This window comes from Alligator sinensis, unplaced genomic scaffold (assembly GCF_000455745.1).
Source record: "Alligator sinensis unplaced genomic scaffold, ASM45574v1 scaffold976_2, whole genome shotgun sequence".
Taxonomy (NCBI): Eukaryota; Metazoa; Chordata; order Crocodylia; family Alligatoridae; genus Alligator; species Alligator sinensis.
In genome coordinates, this window is record NW_005842666.1 from 140011 (window position 1) to 147920 (window position 7910).

The 7910-nt window shown below is 42.5% G+C and overlaps 1 pseudogene; it reads right to left on the minus strand.

Moving 5' to 3' along the window:
* Positions 1-7054, minus strand: part of LOC112551931 — a 145559-nt pseudogene extending 138505 nt beyond the window's left edge.
* Between the last annotated feature and the right edge of the window lie 856 nt (positions 7055-7910).

The following is a 7910-nucleotide window of genomic DNA, read 5'->3' on the forward strand; positions in this document are numbered from 1 at the left end:
ATTGGCTCGCTGGCCGTTTAAAATTCCGCGCGACTTCTGCCCAAGTCGAAGAGCTTTGAGCACGCTGCAGAGTGCCTCTGAAGTTATCTGACTTGCGGCTGCCGATCGATAGACTGATCACCTATCGATCTTTCTTCCCATCGCCGAGCGCAATCCCAGACGTACCCCTTCCCCCGCCGGCTTCGAATTGCGGACGGATTAACTGGCTTGGGCCCCGCCAGCTGGAGCAACTCGTGTGGTTGTTCAGATGACCGGACCACCTGCGTCGTGATTACAAGCGGCGTGAGTAATGTTTTTTGCAACCAATAAGTTGTGTCTGCCTCTCCATTCACCAGCCCACCCTAACGTACGACCAATTTCTAACGCAACTCGAGTCGGCTCTGGCCGTCCGAGACACATATGTGGAGTGTCTGTTCTTGACTAAATTGCAAAGACATCATTGGTTTAAAAAATAATCATAGATGTGTGACAGAATAAAAATGAGTATAAGATCGTTATATTCAATATTCTTTGATTTTACAAAAAAGGAACATCTATTACATTTCAAAAATGGATTTAAAAAAAATATGAATGGATAATGAGCTGTCATTGAACTTTTGGTATGTAAATGAGAAACTGATTAGTGAATTTTATAGTGCCTGAAATATGCTACTTAAGATGTGAACAAGTGCCCCTTGAAAGTCCAAGTTTTCAAAATATATTAGAGCTATCCTATCCTAATAGGTGAATCCCGGCACCACAATTTCATCATGGAAGCATTAGCTACATTTATGATAGATATTTCACTGCTGTTCCTCTTAATTTCAGTTAGGAATAATAACATTGATACAGTATTTGGCATTTAGCTGTTTTTTGCCTGCTTTATATTTCTTTCTGATGATTTACAGTTATAGGGTAGAACATCACTGATCAGCAGTTTGCTTGGCCATATATCCAATAATTTGCAAACACACACTAAAATGATCTCTCCCTGCTTTTGAAGAAAGATTTAGTAGCTCAATGCTGTAATGAGGTTTTGTTACTAAGTCTAACATAGAGAATTTCTTACTCTATGAAGGAATGGTACTATTACTCATTCAAGCTATAATTGTCAATTAAATAAACAAAATATTTTGTATACATTATTTGACTTCTCATGTTTGTGTGTATACTTGGTAATTTAGAAAATTAAGCTATTTCAAGTGAGTCCTCTAGTTTTTCATGCAAAACAAGCAATAAAATGCTATAACTTTAGAATATTTAAAGAAATTCTTAATTAAAACAAATAAAGGCAACTTTCCTTCTTCATTACCCTGTATCCATAGTAGTGGAAGAGATCTAATAATAGGAAACTACTTGATAACATATAATGAGATTGGTATTTTGGACAAGCAGTTTTAATGAGCTGATTTAAAATCTATAATAAAAAATGCAACAAGCATGTTGTAGTTATAATGCAGCCTTCTGGGTACCAAGAGGTTGTAACTAATTGTTTAGTGTTTGTTTAGAAAATTAAGTCAAAGTGTTATGTTATGTCTCAGTATAAACTGAATTACTAGATGATCTCTCAAAGCCAACAGTCCTGTAATATATGTATGTGTACTTGGCTTGTTATATACTTAGTAAAAATTTCTTTTGTATAGAGGGATATTTGGGGTTGAACACAAAGAGCCAGTTTGTAAACTTAAACTAGTTTATGCTGGAGTTTATTGCTCCTGGACACCTCTTTTACACATGTGCCTGGGACCACAGCATATTGGAGCACCCCTGCTGGCAGGAGGCCTGTGGGTCAGCCTGCCAGCCCAGGGCTCTCCACTCAGCTCAGGATCCTGTAGAGGGGCTGACTGGTGCACAAGGGTGCTCCAGAGTGGGGGTGGCCAGCAGGCAGACCCCATGCTGAAGTACCCTCATGCCCTAGCCAACCCTATCAGCATCTACACATGTGTTGCATTGCACTAAATAATGCTGCCATAGATTAGTATTTGTGTTTACAAGTACTAGCCTGTGGTGGCATTTATTAGTTTACTACAGCCTAGTAGGGCCACCTGTGTAGATGCTGAGACTTTACTCTGGAACCATTTAGTCAGTTTCACAGTAAACATGTAGATAATACCCAGTGGGTTTTGAAAATCGTACTTGGCCACCTGTCTTCATCTTCAGGTACCTAAGTACCTTAAAAAATCTAGCTTACACTAAACAAAAGTAAACAGCTTTTAACAGTTCTTCATTCCAAGACTCTTCTTGTCAAGTGATCTGAGTCTCCCTTTTCCTATTGTAGTATAGAATTACAGAAGCATGAAAAGCAGGTCTGGGAGGACTTGAAGAGGTCATCTCATCCAACTATCTGCTCATTCCTGTTTAAATCATTCCAGACAAATGCTTGTCTAAGCAGGTCTATATATTAATATAGATTAACTATATAATCTATTTATAGATGATGAGAGTAAAAAGCTGTTCTGCTCCCACTTGCCATATAGAGAGGGAGGCTAGGGACAGAAGTTACATATCAACTGGTTTAAGTAATCAGAAACGGGTTTAAACCTGTAACAAAACAGATGTTCAGTGCACATAAACCAGTTTCAAAATAGCTGAAAGTGGTTTAAGATAAACCTGATTGAATGTAGTATCACACTTAACTGATTTGGGTCAAACTGATTTATGCAATGTCTGTTCCAGAACCCTTCCTGGTTTAACTTAAACCAGAGTCCCCCAGCATCCCAGATACTTTGCAGCCCTGGGCTGGGCTGGGCTGTCTGCTGGAGCAGAGCAGGGTTGCCCCCACTGCTCTGGCCAGTTGATGGACTTCAGCGGCTGCCAGGCTTCCCCCTGCCCCTCCTCACCACTGGCTGCTCAAGCAAGGATCCTCCCTCCTGCCCATCTTCCATGGCAGAACCCTAGCACAGGGACTTAGCATCTGGCCATGCCTCCACCCCCATGCTAGCTACTGTGGAGAGGTGTCTGTATGGGTCTCCAATTTCACTGGAACAAAGCGCAGACAACTAAGGGCTTGCAAATGCACCTTGCAGATAAGAAGAGCTTGAAACTAGTAAGAGAGGTTTTCTTTTGTAGGGCTTAGTGGGCTGATAAACTTTTGTTTTGACAAGCAACCTTCTGGCTGCAATCTGTCAGTCTTCAAGAGGGGACAGAGAAAGGTGTTGACAATTACCTGGTTTGCAGACAGTATGAAGAAGCAAGGAGAAGGAGATGGAAAAGCTCAGTATCATCAAGTAGATGGAGGGTCTGGAAACACTCTGACCCCTTGAGCAGTGAGCTAGGAAAAGCCTGGGACAGTGCAGGTGGGGTTGGGGTTTACACTGCTCCCTAATCAGAGTGTCCTGCCTGGGCCTGGCCAGACCCCTCCCCTTAGCTCACCACTGTGGAAGGGAAGGGGGAGGGTTGCTCTACGGCACCACACCTTCTAGCCTGAGCCACTGCAGGCATGTGCCTGCATTTCTGGAATGAAAAGTGAATGTTTATTCACCTCCAAATTAGTTCATGCCTTGCAGGTTAGACTAACCTGAAAAGATTGAATCAATTCAGAATCAGGCGTTTTGAATGTCTGTCCCTAGCCAGAATGTCCATACTGAACACTGACATAGATGGTTCCAGAATAAAAATTCATAGGTAAAACACAAAGGCAATGCTCTAAAGAGTTAGCCTGAGCTAGCTGCATGTATCTTCTTTCTCATGTGTCCATTCCAACATTTCTATATGCTCTGCTCCCAATATTCTGCACAGGCCCTTCCTTCTGGTATTGGCATTGCCACATCTTGGGATGCACTGTGGTGTTACAGGGCATCTCAGGAGATGATCCATGGTTTCCTGAAAAACACATTGGTTGGTTGCATAGAGGCCCCATGATTTCATGAGAAAGTTTCATCTGCCAAGACCCACTATCAATCTGTTCAGGCTCCACCATGTTTTATAGATTGCATAGACATTAGGGCTGGAAGGGACCTCGGAAGAACATTGAGTCCAGTCCCCTGCCCCAGGGGCAGGAAGTAAGCTAGTGTCAAAGGATCCCAGCAAGATAAGCATCCAAATGTTTCTTAAGAGTCCAGAGTAGGTGCCTGCACCACCTCTGGAGGCAGTCTATTCCAGGACTTGGGGGCTTGGACGGTAAAGAAGTTTTTCCTTATGTCCAGCCTGAAGTGGTCTTAGAGGAGTTTGTGACCATTTGACCCTGTCATCCCTTGGGATGCTCCAGTGAACAGGCATTCCCCCAGATACTGATGTATATAAGGGGTGTACTTATAGGCAGCCACCAGGTCTCCTCTGAGCCTGCGCTTTTCCAGGCTGAAGAGCCCCATGGCTCTCAGCTTCTTATCATAGAGCCTGTTCTCCTGCCTTCTGATCATATGCATGGCTCTCCTCTGGACTCTCTCAAGCTTTTCCACATACTTTTTAAATTATGCAGCCCAGAAGTGGATGCAGTACTCCAACTGTGCAGGCATATTCAGCAACAGAGAAACAAAGTGCTAAGGCAGTAGTACATGGGATGTATGGATGTGCTCCCCTCTTGTAACTTGTGACCTTATACAGAATATTGTTCTGTGTGCTGACCTTGGCTTTGGTATTTCATATGTGCTTTTTGTAACTAAGTGTCCAGTCCAGTATTACCCCTAAGTAGACAGAGTGTTTCTGATGTTCAAGTCTCTGGCCAGTTCAAATGACATTCAGGTGTCATTCCACATTCTGGTTTGTCACATGGAAAACATAGATCTAGGTTTTGCTAGGGTTGGGTTTTGGCTCTATGCATAATAGCTCTCAGATGATTTATCTGTATCTCTCAGAATATTTCATACGTTTAAAAAAAATTCAGAGGGTGGGAGATATGGATGTCATGGTAACAATTTCTGTCTCGTTGGATGTAGACTGGGGCTGATGTAGCCTGGACCAAAAACATCATTCAGTTGCTAGAAAAAAAAGTTTCTGCTCTTTTCATATCTCCTATACATTTTCTGCCTACAAACTTTTGAGCTAGCACATTTCACTCAGAGAATGCTCATAGAAAGTAAATTATTAGTTTCCATCCTCCAGTTTCTTACTGAAAATAGAATATTTTATATGGAAGAACATGCTTTATATCAAACCCCTCATCAGAGACTTGGAACAGAAGTAATTTAGTAAGTCAGACAAAAAGTTTCATCTACACTAGCTGAAAAAATCAAGTGAGAGAACAACATTTTTTTTTAAAGTTCATCCAGGATATGTCTTCAGGTAGCTTAACAAATGCATTTTATTTTAAAATATTAAGTAGCCCCTCCTTGCTGAAAATCCATACACCCAGGAAAGTTTTTACAATTCAGTTCTAAAATAAAGGCTTTTAGTGCAGACATACCCTGATTTATATGCACAGAAAATGATGTATAACAATTTACTTAGTACTTAGATGTATATCAAATATTCAGCAAAAGGTGTATTAAAATACTCATGAAACAGTCCTAATGTCTGCTGAAGTTTATCATTTGAAATCATCTCTAGCATGATAAGCCATTCTATTAAATTTACACCTAAAGGGGGAATTAATGCTAAAAGTAAATAGTAAGACACTAGCTCCAGAATTCTTAAGAATATCTGAAATTGTAAGAAAACCTGAGTTGAATTAAAAATGACTAAGTTGAAGATAAAATAAGCATTTTTGCTTTTTACATTGACCTCTGCAGGGAGGTTTTCAGTTTCCCATAGAACCTTATCTAAGTTTACTATTAATAAAAGTATAAGGATAATAAATCCACAGTTTAAATTTTCTTATAAGCCTGTATTGGATAGGCACTGGCAAGTAATAAATTAGAAGACTTCCTACTATTATTCTGCCTTTATCTATCATCATATTATTTTATTTTTCCAATTGTTTTTAATTTTTTCTCAAGGAAAGGAAGACTTATACTATATATTATTATGTATAGTGTATTTTATAGTATATAGTATACTATATACTACAATATGTAATATAAATACACACTATGCATATACTTTCTTTCTTTCTTTCTTTCTCTCTCTTTCTCCCTTTGCAATTTTCTGAGGAAAAAGACAGCATTAAGTCAGATTTTCTTGCAGATATAGACTCTACTGAATGGTTATCTCCAAGTTGAAGTAACCACGTAATGATTACATCTGTCGCTGGTAGGTGTTATAGGGTTTCGGTGTCCTCTCACCTGGTATTTTACCCCCTTGCAATGTCAGGGTAAGACCTTGTAAATAGCATTATCTGCATATCCTATTGTTTGTTCTTTCTCACCTGCCACATCTTGATCTTCTCCTGACAGACAGTCTGTGAAGATAATCCTGTAAGGTCTCACTCTTTTGTTTCTTCATGGGGCTCCACCTCCCCTTTACCCCACCCTTACACACACCCAGGACCGGAACTGGCATCATTGCCTAAGCATCAGCTGTCTTGGACAATAATCTCTCACCCATGCTGCCCATTATTGTCACGGCTGCCCACGGGCCATCAGCTTATCAGTTGTTCTTTGACTTCTGTAAATGTCCTTGCAATGAACCTCATTGCCACTTTGCATATAACAGTTCTTTAAATAATAACTGAAACTAAGATGTCAAAGCTTAATTGGCCAGCCTCCCCTGGGATCCTCTGGTGGCCACCAGGTTCTTGCCACCATCTGATTTGTGAGGGCTCTTCAGCACTTAGCGGTATCCCCTTTTAGTCCCACCCAGGTCTTTTCTGGGTAACCACCCCTTTGGTCATCACTCCCAGTCTCAATTCTGACTGAGGCATTGAGCACTGCCTGTTCCCTGTGGCTGCAACCCTCCTAAGGAGCCACTTTCTCCCTGGTTTCTTGCTCTTGGGCTCAGGCCCTTCTCTGTGTCACCTGGGGCTTCCCTGCTTAATCTTTCATCTCCTCCCAGATCCTGCCCCAATCTTCCCTGCCTGGTACCTCTGGGCTCCAATGCTGCCCATCTCGTTGGGGCTCTGGTCCCTCCTCCACTCTTTACTGGGGTGCACAGCAGGCTCAGCTTTCTGGGTGAGCCACTTGCGACTTCCCAGCCACTCTTCACCAAGCTGCACAACTGGCTGTGCTGCAAGAGCAATCCACATGTGGCTTCCCAGCTCCATCCTGTCTCCACAGGCTCTTCTGCCTCTGGCAGTGATGTATGCCCTCTGCCTTCCAGCTCACTACTCACTCTGCCTCCATAGAGGCTTCCTGTGGACCCGCCTTCCTGGCGAGCCGCTCCCGGGTCCTTCTCTCCCATTCCCCTTCTCCTTCTGCACCACCTCCTCCCTGCTTCCTTATCCTTCCCTCCTCAATGCACACCACATCTCCCCTCTTTCAGCCCACTCCTCCTCCAGGCCCCATCCCCTCCTCTCAGTGATGGGCAGGCTCCCACTGCTGCCAGATCACTGCATCAGAGCCAGCATCACTCTCCCTGTGGTGTGGGATATAAGGATTGTTAAAAACCTCACTAGCCACTTCCTTTCCCTTCACAACATCAACAATCTGACAAAAAGACAGCCACATGCTTTTACACTATACATGCACACACGCACACGTGTGGGAGGGGGGATTTCTCATTAAATATATCATAATTTTTGTTACACTTAATGCAGACAGAGGGAGCAAATATAAGGAAAAGTCTTCTGATAACTGGAATGTTTGACTATCCTTTTTTCCTTGCAATTTTACTCTTTAGGTAGGGGTGGGAGGGGGAGGTGAAGGAGCTGAGGTATATGGTTGATAGCACAGGGATTGCAAGTTTGAGGCTGTAGGTGGGCATCTGCTATCCTCCCCCTCTCTACCTCAGGACTCTCCTGCCACGACTAAGGAGATGGGGGAAAAGATATGATGTTAATCCATGAGGGGAGGGGTGGGAAGCACCAGACCACCCAGGTGGTGGTTTCACCAAGTGCCTATTTTATTGAATTGGTTACTATATGGAAGCCCATGCTAATTGCATCATTAATGCAGGAGTGG